Raw genomic sequence first — 17,386 nt, forward strand, 5'->3', positions numbered from 1 at the left:
ATACTCTCTAGGCTACACAAAGACACGCAGACAACTTTGGCCTGAACTTTGTCACGTCAATCATTATATCATAATGTGGCTACTGTTAGTTTGCTAACGTAAACTACTTTGAATTTCACTTATGTAGTAGGCCTAGCCCTTTCCGTTTACAGACATATAGAATTATATGCCTCAGTTATGGCATGTCTGTTAGTTAGCAACTTACCGGTGGTCTATCTCAACTGACTTTAACGTTTACTCCGCTTTTTGCTGCTGTGTGTGTAGTTGATTTTAAGCGCGTCTCTCACTGTGATCTGGCACCGGGCGCGAGGCATGTCACCAAGCGCGCTAAATTCATCCCCACGTGCGCTGGCGTGGCTGCAGCAGAATTAAAGCCAAAGATGATTAGATAAATGAAGATGTCCCACTCGTTTACGAGCTACTTAAAGCCCCAAGTCTTTTCTTTATTTTGTTAAATATATTTTTCTCTGTATTTTGAATTGTATTTTTTAATAATCGCCGTATGTCTGTCTAACAAATCAATGTGTGTGTTTATTTCATGAAAATAATGTCATTATATAGTTCATTGACAGTATATGAACCAGAAAACATTTGCAAGTGACAGTGGTGTAGTGAAGGGCACACACAGGTATACGCTGTATACTCACTTATTTTTCAGTGGGCATTGCATATACTCACTTCTTAATCCCCACTGATACCTATCAAAGCAGTGTAGTGGAGGTATCCATCACCTTATCAATTAATAGGGCTGATGGAACAGATTGGACTGTTTATCTTAAAATGTTGATAAAATATTATTTCTTCACATTTTAGGCGCAACAATGTACACATGACTGTGTGAATATTACAAAATGAAATTTGGGGAAAACACCTTTCTAAAATGTGCACCGCACATGTGAGCTGTTTAATGGACAGAGATGTTATCTGTTAGAAAGTGGTGGGATTTAAAGATGCAATAACTGTCATGGGTTGCTAATATGATTAGGATAATTCCTTTGGCTGCTAGACAACGAAAGTAAGTTGAAAGAAAACTAATAGAACATGAGAACGCATGCCTACCTGTCAAAATAACATCATGATTATTTGCATCAATCCAGTGGCCATTTATTTTGCAAACTCCATCTCATGTGCTAACCAAACAACACTGATAGGTGCCTGCACAGTTGAATTAAAGGGTAACTACACTCAAATATCTCAAATATATATATATGTATTTGATTTTTCCCAGACCTCAAAAGTGGTCTCCAGATGTGGTTTATTAAGCATTGTTATGAACTTAGAACATACGTTTTTCTGTTTTAAAAAAAAGGTGACTTTGAGATCGAAAGCCTGAAAGAATTGGGGAAAATCTGAAACCTGTGAATTTATGATTCAGTTGATCTGTTTCAATAATAGGTACTACTATTAGCCTACTGCACAGTACAGCTTGGGTTGGCCTGACAGGGAAAGAATATGTGATTGATCATTCTAGGTCATTCAGAGTGAATGTCACTTTTTCCCTTAGAATTTTTCACACAGGGCATCTTTCCTTCGCTGGGCGGGCCATTTGAAACATTTTTGGCAAAATTATAGTATTCCCACTTCTCCATGCACCACTGGGGAGTGGGATGTCTCGCTTCCTATTCCATCTCTGCTAAAACATGGGTTCAGAACTGAATGAAAGCTGTGAGTGTACATGTGTGATGACAACCATCCTCTGTGTGTGTGTGTGTGTGTGTGTGTGTGTGTGTGTGTGTGTGTGTGTGTGTGTGTGTGTGTGTGTGTGTGTGTGTGTGTGTGTGTGTGTGTGTGTGTGTGTGTGTGTGTGTGTGTGTGTGTGTGTGTGTGTGTGTGTGTGTGTGCGAGAACATGTGGTAGAGAAGACTTTTACAATAACAATGAGCCCCAGGACAGGAGTTATGGCAGCATGTAATATCAGCTATTTAATTAAAAAAACTGCATTTTAAAACAAACAGCAATAGATTTAACATACTTTTTTTTTTTAATTCAATTGCTAACATTCATTGGTCAAAACTGAAGTCACATTGTCAAAACTCTTCACACAGTCAACGAAACAGAAGTGTATGTAGACCAAATTGTGAAACATTTTTCATTACTTTCACACAAAATGCATTCAATGACCACATTATCTGAAATCCATGAACTCTTTTCTCATTCATACTCCACCTTCTGCAAAACTACAGTGGGAAGAAAAAGTATGTGAACACTTTGGAATTACCTGGATTTCTGCATAAATTGGTCATCAAATTTGATCTGATCTTCATCGAAGTCACAACAATAAGCAAACATAGTGTGTTTAAACTGATAACATACAGATTATTGTATTTTTCTTGTCTATATTGAATACATAATTTAAACATTCACAGTGTAGGTTGGGAAAAGTATGTGAACCCCTAGGCTAATGACTTCTCCAAAAGCTAATTGGAGTCAGGAGTCAGCTAACCTGGAGTCCAATCAATGAGACGAGATTGGAGATGTTGGTTAGAGCTTCCTTGCCCTATAAAAAACACTCACAAAATTTGAGTTTGCTATTCACAAGAAGCATTGCCTGATGTGAACCATGCCTCGAACAAAAGACACATATCCACATATATGTGTAACTCTGTGTTGTTATTTGTGTCGCACTGCTTTGCTTTATCTTGGCCAGGTCGCAGTTGTAAATGAGAACTTGTACTCAACAGGCCTACCTGGTTAAATAATAAAATAAAAACAATTAAAAAAGCACAAAGACATTGGCAGCAAGTTTAAATCTCCAACCACTCTTCAAGTGATGAACAGCGTCATGTGTTTTCATATGTATCTTATATTTTGCAATAGTTTACTTTGAGTGTGTGGCTACAACATATTGACTTTTGTGATTAATAGACTGGTTGGGCATCTTTTATAAATGTTGTATCATTTTTATCCCCTAACACTTTACTATTACTATTCAAATTCTTTGTAACACCTATAAATTACATTGTACTACTTTGTACATACGTGTTTCGTCGTTATCTGGGATAAAACCCAATGGTCGATCAGTCAGTGAGGTTGAAGTGTCTGTTCTGTGTCTAGTTAACCCAGACAGTACACTTTGTTTTGGGGTAAGTGCTAGCAAAAGCATTGGGTGAAAATATGTTTTGTATGTTTTAATGAGTAGGTCATTAAAAACTACTTTTCAACTTTTGTGATGCTTTCTTTGTTGTTGCTAAAAATGGATGCAGCTGAAAACCAAAGCCACACAAAGTTAGTGATTTTAGTGCAAACTAGCACATTTGTAACAAGCATTCATTGTTACAACTCTGTAATTGCTGTTGCTGTTTGGGGTTTTAGGCTGGATTTCTGTACAGCACTTCGAGATATTAGCTGATGTATAAGGGCTATATAAAATAAACTTGATTTGATGATGTCAGTACAGTGAAACAACGAGTTATTACAATATATTACAATAGTTTTTACATTGTACTCATGTGTAAATACCTTGTTATAATAATGACACTACAGTGTTATCCAAACTTTATTTAAAGTGCATTCAGATTTCAATGCACTTTACAATATACAATTGTATTATTTTGTATTGACCTGAACACCAAGCATCCTCATCAAGAGGATAAAGTTTGGGCTTGACAGTCGCTGGATCTGGGTTTAAGCTCCACTCTGGGCTACCCCACTGAATTCACTGCAATATCAAACAACCAACCACAAAGACCAATTCAGATGAATAAAATGTTGTGCTGGGTTCTGATCTAGTTGTAGTGCTGACAACCCTAGACTACACATTGACCCTGAACTACACAACCCCATTACCCACATTACCTATTACCCACATTACCCACATTACCCCCCATGTCAGCCATTTACAATGTCACTTTCACCTCCATTCTGTAACTCTGGTTCTCACTTCATTTGAAGTTCTGATTTCCTTTGACGATGAGGAATGTTCCAGTAGCCACCCCCAGTAGCCCTAAAGTCAGGCCCACTCCCCACAATACATCTGGACCAGCACTGGACCCACTCACCTCACTGACCTCAGGGTCTTGGGGGAAATGATCTGGTCTGATATTCAGTAGATCCCTGTCTGTCCGCTAGACTAAAAGCCTTGTGGTGGAAAATGTTATATGCTCTCATCTGTGTTCTATCTCAAGGTTCACATGTTCTGTTTAATTGTCTGACAATGATAATTGTTATTTTCTGTTATTAAGTTGCGAGGTGCTTGTGGTTGGGTCACAGGGTGCGGGTCAAGCAGACCTCTCTCCTCCACCTTGAGACTCAGCCTGAATAGATAATATGTATCTGTGTCCGCTTAGTCATGCTTAGGAAACTTGTTTGTATAGCCGTATATAAGACAACTGCTGGGACAGTCCCAACGGAGCTCCCGATCGACGTGTACATGGTGCATTGAGTTGGTTGGAACCTCTCCAGTTAACTGTTAATAAACAATGATTCATTTAAGTTTGACTTCGAGTGTCCCTGTGTTGAATTTCCAAGACAGGCTCATCACCCACTCTGGAGGGCATTGCTTTTACAGGTGTCAGGCAACTCCATGCACAGACTAAGACACTCTTCCAGGTAAGAGGTACACAGTAAAATACAACTATATTTATCCATTGTTTTTTACTGGCTCCTAGTCAATGGGTGAGAGTATGTAAGCTCTTTTCTTTTCAGCAGTCATACAATTATCCCTTTTGCATGAAGAACTATCTGATAACTAGGTGAACCTCACATAGTTAACTGGGTCCTACCCTCGTTCAGACTTGACAGCATGTACATGCACCTGAGTCCTAAAAACGCCATCATTCAGACAGGAAACCCAGGAGCCTCTCAGATGCATAGATGACTACAAACACATTTCTTGAATGTTTGTTGAATCCCTCCTTGGTGTGTTTTTTATTTGATAGATTTAGTCAAATGCTTACCATAGATATACAGTAACTTTGTCTGAACAGGAGCATTCCAGTCCAGCCCAAGGGCATTTCTCTCTCACACACCCTACAGGCCAACACTGGAACTACACCTACAGTAGGAGCAATGAGTAGAGGAGAGCGAGCTAGATGACGTACATCACAGTCATGCCCTCGTGCTCTTGGGGGATGTCTATGCCTGCACTGTGGAGTTCTGGGGTGAGAGATGCAAGGGAGCAGGTTTTATTCATCATGGGCAGATTGGATGTTATATTTAGAGGATCTGATGTCCTTTATTTTATAAATGAATGATACATGTCTAGTTGTATTTGAGCATGAGTGAAACACAACATGGATGAAATGTGTCCTCCTTCTATGCCCCAGAGCCTGAGCTGAGTGGGTCCGGTGCTGGTCCTGCTGTATTCTCTGGAGTAGGCCTGACTCTGGGGCTGCTAGGGGTGGCCACCGGAACATTCCTCCTCGTCAAAGGAAACCAGTGCAACTGAGTCATATACTGTTATGTTAAGTAACAGTTCTGTACAGTTTATCTCAGTGTTTGGTCTCTCTTTTATGATCCCCTACATTTAAAAGTCAATTAAAGAGGATGAATTCCTTTTCCAAACCTCTTTAATTTGTCATTCAATCACCCACAGACAGTCAGGCACATGTATGTACACAGCTTTTATTATTGTCACGACTTCCGCCGAAGTCGGTTCCTCTCCTTGTTCGGGCGGCGTTCGGTCTTCTAGCCATCGCCGATCCACCTTTCATTTTCCATTTGTTTTGTCTTGTTTTCCCACACACCTGGTTTACATTTCCCTCATTACTTGTTGTGTATTTAACCCTCTGTTTCCCCCATGTCTGTGTGTGAAATTGTTTGTTGTAAGTGCTTGGGCACATTTTGACTGGTGCGCGACGGGTTTTGTACCCATATTTTGTATTTCTGGATGCCGTTGGTTTTGATAATTAAACTGCTCTGGTTATTACCCAGTTCAGCTCTCCTGCGTCTGACTTCCCTGCCACCAGTTACGCACCCCTTACAATTATTGCAATTTTTTCCTACTGTTTGTTTTTTGTGTCAATTCTTTGTTTCTACCATGTGAGACCCAAGCATAGATCCAAATAAGCCTTATTGTATTACCCTTCAGAAATAATAGGCCTTTGAATATCAAGTTCGTAGAAAATGTTTCTGGAAACGTTGCGAAAATGTAACATTGGGCTTCAACGGTAGAAAGAATGTGTGGTAGAAAAACTGTGAAATTCTATTAAAATCACATCAAAATTGATAAAAAGCATTGATGGAAAATATTGTCTAATAGTATATAAATCTGAAATGAAGTCCTATTTTGTCTGAAATAGCCCATTGATCAACTCCACCAATCCACATTTTAGTGTTTCGCTATCAAAAACATATATTGAAAGGATCAAGTATTTTGTGGATTTTCTATGTATGGAGAACATCTAACTCAGTTTAGTAGTATTTGGTTGTCTTTTCTGGCTTCATTTGGAGAGATAACCTATTTTACTTCTTTACCGTAAAATGAATGGCCGTCAATGGTAGTATTCTGACCTCATAAACCACACTTTAAAAATATATATTTGTTCATTTGATGTGTGGAGGGGACTTCAAAATTACTCTTGAAGTATGTGGTTGTCCATATTTGCAGAATTTGGAAGAATAACTATCTTTCTAACTTTTTTTTCAATATATGAAAGTGGCCCTATGTCTCATTTTGGCAGCCCTTTACAGTTTTTCTCAGTCGCTTTGGTGCATTTTTCACATCATCCCTAACATGTGCAAAATAATAAGTGCATTTCTCAGAACAATTTGTACAAACTGCAATATACAATAGATATGTTTCTAAAGCTAGTCAGTCACTAAAAATCCTTAGTACATCTCTCAAAAGTAAATATTCATGTCAATGATCATGTCAGTGTCATCAGAATGATAAGTCATCGAGTCATTGTTCACGAACAAGGTCGTCAAAATGTTTAGGCATGTTGTCAATGTAACTGTGTACTTTGACAGTATTACCTGATGTAAACTTAGGCTACAGTTTGGATGACAGTTACTGTATTGAAAATGCACAAGGCTGCACTTCTATGGCATATATCAATTTCAACAGTACTATTTACATATTACTGTATGTGGGTTATTGATTGAAAGAGACTGGACAACCCAAGGGGCACAAAGGAAAAAAAACTAAATTAGAAAGAAACACAGGAAACCACCCCTAAGGCACAACTTTGCCCGCAGCACTGTTGTGCTGTCTCTACACATCCAGACGTTCCTGTCTGTCGGCCCACATATTCTCATCCACATCACACCGGATATTTTCCCTTCCAATGCAACGTGGAAAGAATCTTTTGGAATGCCTTATCCATCCTCTGCAGGCGTCTACTGTGATGTCCTCACATGCTGCATCCATCGCAGCCAGCAGGGTCATCTGTGTGTGTGGCTGACGATCGTACACCTTCCACCTCCATGCTGAAAAGAACTCCTCAATTGGGTTAAGGAATGGTGAATAAGGTGGGAGGAATTCTATGAGCATCCTCGGGTGGGTCACAAACCATTGTCTTATGATGTTTGTTCGATGGAAACTCACATTATCACAAATGACCACATACTTTGGCAAATCCTCTCTAAACAGACCCCTCTCATCATCAGGGATGAGAGCCCTGTAGAGAGTCTCTAAAAAGTTGAGTAGATGCTGGGTGTTGTATGGCCCTATAAGGGGGATATGGGTAGGACACCATGCTCCGAAATAGCAGCACACATGCTGATATTTCCTCCCCGTTGGCCTGGCAAAATCCACAGTAGCTCTGTGACCGATGATATTCCGACCCCGCCTTCTGCATTTGGTCAGGTTGAAGCCAGCCTCATCCACGTATACAAAGTTGTGAGAGGGTTCACTTGATTCCAACTCCATTATACGCTATATCCCAGAACACACAGTTGAATTTGTTTTGGTAAGGAAGAGTGACATAAAATGTACATATATTGCATGTTCCTTCCACAGCAATGGAAATGTGTGCAGTTTATGCTTACTGTAGTATGTATCACTATAAAATGTTGCTGTAAAGTAGTTACATAGATATATGTTTTACCTGTACATACTGGTACCGTAGCTCCTTAACTCTGTCCTCATTCCTTTGGAATGGTACACGGTACAGCTGTTTCATACTCATCTGGTTTCTATGCAGCACCCTGTCGATGGTTGTTCTATAATGGTCCTTTGTATTTCCCTGAGTCTCATGGCATTGTTTGCTCGGACCATGGTGCAAATAGCCTCCTCCTGTTGAGGTGTGAAAAGGCGTCCTCTGCCACCGGTTTGAGGTAATCTTGCAGTCCTATGTGGGGAAAAATGCAATGATGCATCGCACACTTTCACATAGACAAAAACTATGCGAACACACATTTTACTGTAAAACATACAGGTGGGTGCATGTAAGGTGCAGTATGTATCTGTATAGAGTATATTTCTGTATGCTGTGAAATACAAGTGGACTACTGTAATATGAAGCATTGTAGGAAGTATACAGTATACTGCTTATATACAGTAACAGTGCACTGTACATTGGTGGACATACCTGTTCTCTCTTCGAAACGTTTGAACTATTGAGTACACGGTTGATCTCCCAATATTCGGCTGCACCCTTCGACCCGCCTCAGCCATTGTAAGGCCATGATTGACAACATGGTCTACAATAGTGGCCCTTATGTCATCAGATATGCGTTTATGTCCTCTTCTGCCTCTTCCTCTGTTTTGCCTTCCACCACGCATCCTTGCTCCTCTTCTTCCTCCTCTTGGCTGTTGACCCTGTTCGTTTCCTGGTCCATCCATTATTGGAAAATTGCAACTCTGTGTTGTGGTCTGTCTATATATGCTTGCCAATTGATTCTTCATGAGATGCACCTTTGAGCAATTTAGACAACTGGTTGACTGTTGGTTGAACTAACACTTTACATTCCTTCATGAGTGAGGGTCAATTTCACCTGCACGATTCATCAATTCACGTTTTTGTACAAAAGGTCTAATAGAAATGTGTAAAACTATGCTTGACAGTTTATGACAAATAGTTCAACAATTTTGCATGTAATGGCTTATGCAAGGAACTAATGCCTAGATGTTTTGAGGGGTAAGACTATTCAACAGAGAACCATCTACTATATTTTGATCAACATGACATGAGCAATTGATAATGTGGAAAAAAGCTGACACTTGTACATTATCAATTGCAATTTGTTCAAAGGAATAAGAAATTGCTTTAATGATGTGCACAAGTGACTAGATGATTTGGAATTTGTACAAGTAGTATCAAGAATTGCACTTTTGATCTAAGAAATGCACCAAAGCGACTGAGAAAAACTGTAAGCCCAATGTTGTGTTTTTGCAAAACTTACAAAACTACCTCTAGCTCTGGCTCAGAACGTTTGTTTCTCAATGTATTTTTTTCTACATATTCACTACATTTGAGAGAAGACAGGAAAAATTATTCAAGTCATGTACTTGCATGGATAGCCTACAACATATACTTGTGTAGGGGACCAGTGAGGTGTCAGACGAGAGGACAGTTTCTCATGTTTCAGAGGCTACTGATGTCACAATAATCATAGTGGCACAACAAATACTACTAAGAGATACATCTGGGTCTAAGTAGATGCATTAGGTAGGGTTTGACATAATCTTTTAGTTTCGAAACGGGATCGGATGCAATTTAGGAAGCTTACTTTTACAATATTGGGTCTCATAGGGTTAGTGTTTTTGTTAACAAAGTAAATAAACCTCATGCCTCATGTTCCTCCGTTCTAAAGACCTGCAATACTTTTGCCCATTGCTGTTGAATATCAGTTTATAATATGTCAAACGTCAAATTCTGTTTATAACCTGGCTCTTATTGAATAGACTGCAAACTTCTCTGATTTCTATTTTATTTAGGAAGGTTTTAAGAAACAATTTCTCCTTCTTTTTGAGACGGTACGTACACATCTGATGAGTTTATTGAACATCAGATCGCGGCCATCAATAATTGTATTTTGGGTTATCTGTCATCCACATCTGGCCCCGAGGAGACAAGGCCTACCCCAATCTATCTAAATAAAATTCCATATTGCATTGTCTTTTTTGTTGTCCATTCAGTTAAGCATGTACTCGATTGAACTTCAACTACAGATGTAGGATCTTAATTTGATCTTAATCTTTTCTTGCTGAGAATTGTAATTTTGTAGTATATTTCCATTTTAGAAAGACTATTAATGTTTGTAATTTCAACTTAGTGTCACGTTCTGACCTTAGTTCTTTTGTTATTTCTTTGTTTTAGTATGGTCAGGGCGTGAGTTGGGTGGGTTATCTATGTTTTGTTTTTCTGTTGGGTTTTTTCGTTTGGCCTGATATGGTTCTCAATCAGAGGCAGGTGTTTGTCGTTGTCTCTGATTGGGAACCATATTTAGGGAGGTTGTTTTATATTGTGTTTTGTGGGTGGTTGTCTTCCGTGTCTGTGTGTTCCACACGGAACTGTTTTCGGTTTTCGTTCGTTCACTTTATTGTTTTGTATTTCAGTGTTCAGTTTGCTGCGCTTTGGTCCTCCTCTTTCTCCCAACAAAGATCGTTACACTTAGAAATGTCAGACTTGATTTGCCCTAATGAAAATTGTATCAACCCCTACAAACATATCCATGAATTATAATACACATAATAATTCAGATTTCCTGTTGTTGTTGGATTATTTTCCTTCTGTAGCAAACTGGCTCAAATTATGATCCTACATCTGCATGGTTCCTCTCTGGAATGTATTGGTGTCACTGACTGTGTGTCAATGAAGAAGTAGGAAGGGGAAAGTGTTATTATATTTGTTTTGTTTTTGTCCTCTCTTGATCTTGGTTTCTTTTCAGTCGTCATTGAAACTGGTGAATAAAACAATCAGTGATATGAAGTGTTTTTATTACAATGATGAAATAAATCAGTGGAGGCTGCTGAGGGGAGGATGGCTCATAATAATGGCTGGTACCGAGCAAATGGAATGGCATCAAACACATGGAAACCATGTGTGTAATGTATTTGATATCATTCCACTGATTCCGCTCCAGCCATTACCACGAGCCCGTACTCCCCAATTAAGGTGCCACCAACCTCCTGTGGAAAGAATCTGTTTATATCAGAATAAGGTTATTTCCTAAATAGGTTAGTTGCTATTGCTAATGAGGTTGTTGATTTAATTTATATTTCTGTCTCTTCAGATGGCTATTTCTTGCATTTGACTGAGCAGTGTCATTTTAGCTGGAGGGATCTCAATGATGCTGAATACACTCTTAGCTATTTCTTCAACAAAGAAAAGTATCTGCAATACAAGAGCACGCTAAATAGATCCAGTGGACACAAGGCATCTGGGGGTGAAGAAGGCTGATCGCTTAACATTCCCCAAGTGCTGGCAACGAATCATGAGCTTGTTTATCCCTACTGCAAACACTTTGAAGTCATCTTAAAAAATTTTTTTTAACCCCAAACCCATCAGTGACTTGGCTGAAGAACGGACAGGACGTGACCTCAGTTGTGACCTCCACAGAGGAAATGGGTACTGGCTCTACCAGATCTACACCTACTTTGAGTACACACCCACAACTGGAAAGATAATCACCTGTATGGTGGAGCACTTCAGCCTTACTGAGGCCAAGCTGCTTATCAGTGTGTGAGTAGGGTCAGAGTATTTATTATACGATGTGTGTCTTTGTGTAATAGCAGACCACTCCCTGCCTGAGTCTGAGAGGAATAAGATACGAATTGGGGCCAGTGGTCTCCTTGACTGATCTACTACAGGCAAAAATCTACTGGCGAGGAGACACAGGCTATTCTTCATACAGCTTTGTCAAATTAATCTGAGTTAAAGACACTAAGGAAATTACTTTCAAGCCCACATTCACCATATAACTTTGTGTTGATCTTTTTCTGCAATGAGGGTTTGGTGCCAGCAAGTTAGTGTATGGCCCCCTCTAGTGGTTCAGGATAATGGAGGTTTGGAGTACAGAACTCAACTAGTGGTAACCAATGATGTTATATACATGATGATGTTATATAACATCATTGTTTATATACATCATTGGTGGTAACTTTCTAATGCATACGGTCAGATCTGAATGTATTTTATCCAACCATATGGATATCTTCTCAGTAAAGGAGAGCGGACAAACTTCAGCCAAAGCTCGTCATGGGTCTTCTATGAGCCTCGCTTAGTTGAACAAACTGGTTGTGGTCCTCTGTAGCTCAGATGGTAGAGCATGGTGCTTGTAATGCTAGGGTAGTGGGTTTGAGTCCAAAGACTACCCATATGTAAAATGTGTCCACGCATGATTGTAAGTAGTGTTGGATGAAAGTGTCTGCTTAATGGCATATAGTCTTTGTAAATCCAGGCTAGCACTTTATTCTAAGGTACAAAACGAGGTAATTACACAGTAATAACATATGAATTACTCAGTTGTTTCTTTGGGATTACTGAAAACATGCAGCAGCATTTGGCACCAGGTAGTTATATAGCACCAGAGAGTACACACTGGTACCACATAATGTCCTATTAAATACCAGGTAAACACCAGTTGGAAAAAAAAACATAAATAATTGCTACCACACCAGTGTACAGGGTACCTGCCCTCCCACTGTTTAAAATGCAGAAGGCGGTATATAGTGCATTCGGAAATTATTCAGACCCCTTGACTTTTTTCACATTTTGTTATGTTGCAGACTTATTCTAAAATGGATTAAATAGAGAAAAAATCTCATCACTCTACACACAATACCCCATAATGACAAAGCAAAAGCAGGTTTTTAGAAAGTGTAGCTAATTTATTAAAAATAAAAAACAGAAATACCTTATTTACATAAGTATTCAGACCCATTGCTATGAGACTCGAAATTTAGCTTAGGTGCATCCTGTTTCTACAACTTGATTTGGAAAGGCACACACCTGTCTACATAAGGTCCCACAGTTGACAGTGCATGTCAGAGCAAAAACCAAGCCATGATGTCAAAGGAATTTTCCGTAGAGCTCCGAGACAGGATTGTGTCGAGGCACAGATCTGGCGAAGGGTACCAAAACATTTCTGCAGCATTGAACACAGTGGACTCCATCATTCTTAAATGGAAGAAGTTTAGAACCACCAAGACTCTTCCTTGAGCTGGCCACCCAGCATTACTGAGCAATCGGGCGAGAAGGACCTTGGTTAGGGAGGTGACCAAGAACCCGATGATCACTCTGACAGAGCTCCAGAGTTTCTCTGTGGAGATGGGAGAACCTTCCAGAAGGACAACCTTCTCTGCAGCACTCAACCTATAAGGCCTTTATGGTAGAGTGGCCAGACGGAAGCCACTCCTCAGTTAAAGGCACATGACAGCTCGTTTGGAGTTTGCCAAAAGGCACCTAAAGACTCTCAGACCATGAGAAACAAGATTCTCTGGTCTGATGAAACCAATATTAAACTTTTTGGCCTGAATACCAAGCATCACATCTGGAGGAAACCTGGCACCATTCCTACGGTGAAGCACGGTGGTGGCAGCGTCACCTGTGGGGATGTTTTTCAGCGGCAGGGACTACGAGACTAGTCACGATCGAGGGAAAGATTAACGGAGCAAAGTACAGAGTGATCCTTGATGAAAACCTGCTCCAGAGGACCTCAGACTGGGGCGAAGGTTCACCTTCGAACAGGACAACAACCCTAAGCACACAGCCAAGACAACGCTGGAGTGGCTTCAGGACAAGTCTCTGAATGTTCTTGAGTGGCCCAGCCAGAGCCCGGACTTGAACCCGATCAAACATCTCTGGAGACCTGAAAGTAGCTGTGCAGGGATGCTCCCCATCTAACCTGATAGAGCTTGAGAAGATCTGCAAAGAAGAATGGGAGAAACTCCCCAAATACAGGTGTGCCAAGCTTGTAGCATCATACCCAAGAAGACTCGAGCCTGTAATCGCTGCCAAAGGTGCTTCGACAAAGTACTGAGTAAATGGTCTGAATACTTATGTAAATATGATATTTCAGTTTTTATTTGTAATACATTTGCAAACATTTCTAAATCCTGTTTTTGCTTTGTCATTATGGGGTATTGTGTGTAGATAAGGGAATTTTATTTTTAAATCAATTTTGGAATAAGGCTGTAAAGTAACAAAATGTGGAAAAAGTCAAAGTGTCTGAATACTTTTCGAATGCACTGTATTGTACAGCTACAGCCTATTCTGAGTACCCAGATTGAGGAAAATACATGATTTCAGACGAGGCTAAATAGGCCATCTATTTTCACGAAAATAGTGTAGCATTCACAACAATGAATTGTCTTCATCATGCTTCCCTAAACTGAGAACATTGTTTTGGCTTCTGTGTATATCTACAGCAGGGTTCCCAAACTATAATATTATTTGGCACCCCAAATCCACCCAAAATAATTATGAATATTTTTTCATAAAAAAATAATCATAATAATAAAAAATAATCTCGGACCCGAGATGCAAAAACTCCCAAATGCAATGTCCCAAGAAGGAAGTTACCCTACCTAAATAGTGCAAAAGTTACATTTGAATTTAATTTATGAGGACAGAGAATGCAGGATACAGTCAATTAATAAGGCAGGCATGGGACCATTGTGTGGTGCTATGCAAGCAGAGCACAGCAACAGACGGGGAAAACCTACACCAGTCGTGTCATTCATTTCAACAATAATCATTTCAACAATAATCTTTGACTTTACAAACAACAAAAGGCCTTATTTTGAGTCTATTTCTTCAGAGCCTAGGCCTATAAAAAAAGTATTTAACTGGCTGAGGTGTGCTATGAGGTTTAACAGCATCTTTCACAAGAAAAATACTCTGGCCTAATAGAATTTGGATTTTTAAAATTATGCCTACTTACAATTGCAACTGGACGAAAAATGTACCATCCTACACAAAACCGTAATTTAAAGAAAAAAAGGCGATGTCTGTATCAATTCCTGTACCTGAATGTCTGTATCGGGATAGCCTGCTCCTGTAATGACAGAAGTAACAGAAAATACTGTCAGCTTGAGACCTAAATATCCTTGGATAAGCACTCACAATAATGTTAGTATTTACTAAATACAGTCATATAGGTTACGAAGTTACTTACTCAATAGGAAAAATTGCATTTCCCCTCCGACACGATCTTGTGGATGTAGCATGAGATTATGTGATTTTGATGCGCAGCCAGTCCTCGATTGATTTATGTGAAATCCGGTTCCTGTCGTGAATCTATATTGCGTTCATAGAGGAAAACGAGAACTCGCAGGTGTAAGTTGATCCAAACATTGTCAGCACACAAAATGCATGTTTATTTATTGTGCTGTATTCCTCTGTGCATGCAACCCAAAACCCACATAAGGACTCGGAACTGTTGAGCACATCATTGATGTGGCTCGATGTCTGGAATTCAATCAGCTCAGTTTGAATTGCGGCATCGTCCAGCGAGGGTATCGTTTTCTTAGCAAGGGAGGAGAATTCTCCACCATGGCGGACTGTGAGAGGATCACGTAAAACACAATGATATCCTTGGGCATGGTGCAGTCTTCAAATCTGGTGGAGAAGTTGTCCCTCAGCTGCTTGATGAAATCTTGCGTCACATCTGTGACAATGCTGCAGCCTCGTCCCTCTGCCTGTCGTTTCTTCAGTGTGCTGAAGTGCAGCAGCCTTCCACATTACAAGTCCAAATCGAACAACTCAAGCTGCCTAGTAAAGGCCTCAAGTTTTTACACCACGCCCACGACTGTTTTCCCTCTTACTTGTAACTGCAGATTTAACCAGTTTAAGTGACAGAATATGTCAGCTAAAAAAGCCTTTGTCTAAACATGCTTCAATGTTTCAGCGTCGGGCCTCTGGGGCGGGAAGGCCACTTTCAAAGTTCCATGCTTGGATTCATGACATCGTCTGAGATTGAATTCTTTGCCAACAGCGACATTTTCATTGCAAATAAATTAGTCACACTGGCTTGGCAGTGATGAAATAATATGGTAAGATGAACACATATCTCTCTGTATATTCTTCCCTGAAACTTTCCATTATCCACCTTTCTTTTGATACCTTTTAAGAGGACATTTTATCTTGCTATCAAGCTAATTGTTCTGAACGAATGTTGACTTAAAAAAGATTAGTGTAGCCTACAGTAGCCTATGTAGACCTGTTTCCCCCCACCAATCAACTCACAGAGAAATAGACAAAAATAATTATTTAATAGAGACATGGTAATTTTGGGAGCGTAATCAGATCGAAATTATTATGTTATTGACACTGAATGTACTATGTACTAATCAGATGTGTTAAAATTGTTGTTCAATTTGTAGTGTAGGGCAATTAATTGTGCTAATATTATATAATAATTGTGTTCTGGCCCACCGACTATTAGTGTTGATGATTCGTTACTAGAGAAATGAGACCAAGTCAAGACGCTGGACAGGGTGGATCGGTATTTAGTAAGAGTTTATTCGATGTAAAGATATCTGAGCAAAACGTGCACGGACTCATTCATTTAGCTCAGAAGGAACTAGCCGACAGGAGTCCCGAGACATGGAGTACATTTACATTTTATACATTAAATGACGTAGGTAGATTCTGGCAGTTCGTACTCCTGACTGGTCGCTGTGAGTGGAGGGCGATCCCCTTCAGGCTGATATCAATGTTCCATTGGTTCTTAGTAGTGTTCTTTGTCCTTGGAACCCAGCCCCGACAGAGGGATGTGAGTGTGTATGTGTGTGCGTTCGTGTGTATGTGTGTGCGTTCGTGCAGTGGCATTCTTGTGTGTTTCTGCAGTCATGAGATAAGAGGAGACAGTAACCAGCAGTTGTTGTCTTAGGGCCAGGGGTTCCCTGCCTGGAGGAATGTTGAGCAATTACCCTATTCTGGCGGTTTAGTTTTATTGCTCTTTTATAACACTGGGTATCCTGTTCGTGCCTCAGCAATTTTGTGCTTTATAAATGGGGTGTGTTGAACAACAGACCATGCTTATAAAAGAAGTAGTTATAACAAGTTTTAACTGTGTATTGTTATCAATCAAAAATATCATTTATTACATTAGCTCAGAAATATTTTGTCCCGAGGCCAAACCTAGTTGATGAACCCTGATCTACAGCCTTGTCTGAGTACCCAGAGCTAGAAAAATGCATGCTTTCAGACACACAATCCGTTTCACCCAAAAAATGATTGCATTGTAAACTCGAAATTGTCTTCAAAAAGCGAAAAATGTTCACAAAAATACTGTAGCATTCACAACTCTACTACAGCCTTGTCTGAGTACCTAATGCCAAATAGCCGTATTGGTACTACCTCAGTGGGAGCTGGTATAGCATATATGTGGGAGCTGGTATGGCAAATCTACAGCCTATAGTAGCCTGAGTACCCATCGAGAAAAAAATCATGTTTTTAGACAAATATTACATTTTCACAAAATGACTGTAGCATTCAAAACTGTGCATTGTCTTCATCTGGCCTTGAAAGCTGAAAACATGGTGTAGAAATTGTTT

The 17,386-nt window shown here is 39.8% G+C and overlaps 1 long non-coding RNA gene across 1 annotated transcript; it reads right to left on the bottom strand.

Moving 5' to 3' along the window:
• Nucleotides 1–12,280: 12,280 nt before the first annotated feature.
• LOC139573192 (uncharacterized) lies at nt 12,281–15,579 on the bottom strand. Its single transcript, XR_011674554.1, has 2 exons — nt 15,004–15,579; nt 12,281–14,883 (listed from the first exon to the last, which is right to left on the bottom strand). It is a non-coding gene; the product is annotated as an uncharacterized lncRNA (long non-coding RNA).
• Nucleotides 15,580–17,386: the final 1,807 nt, after the last annotated feature.

Source organism: Salvelinus alpinus, chromosome 4 (genome assembly GCF_045679555.1).
Source record: "Salvelinus alpinus chromosome 4, SLU_Salpinus.1, whole genome shotgun sequence".
NCBI lineage: Eukaryota > Metazoa > Chordata > Actinopteri > Salmoniformes > Salmonidae > Salvelinus > Salvelinus alpinus.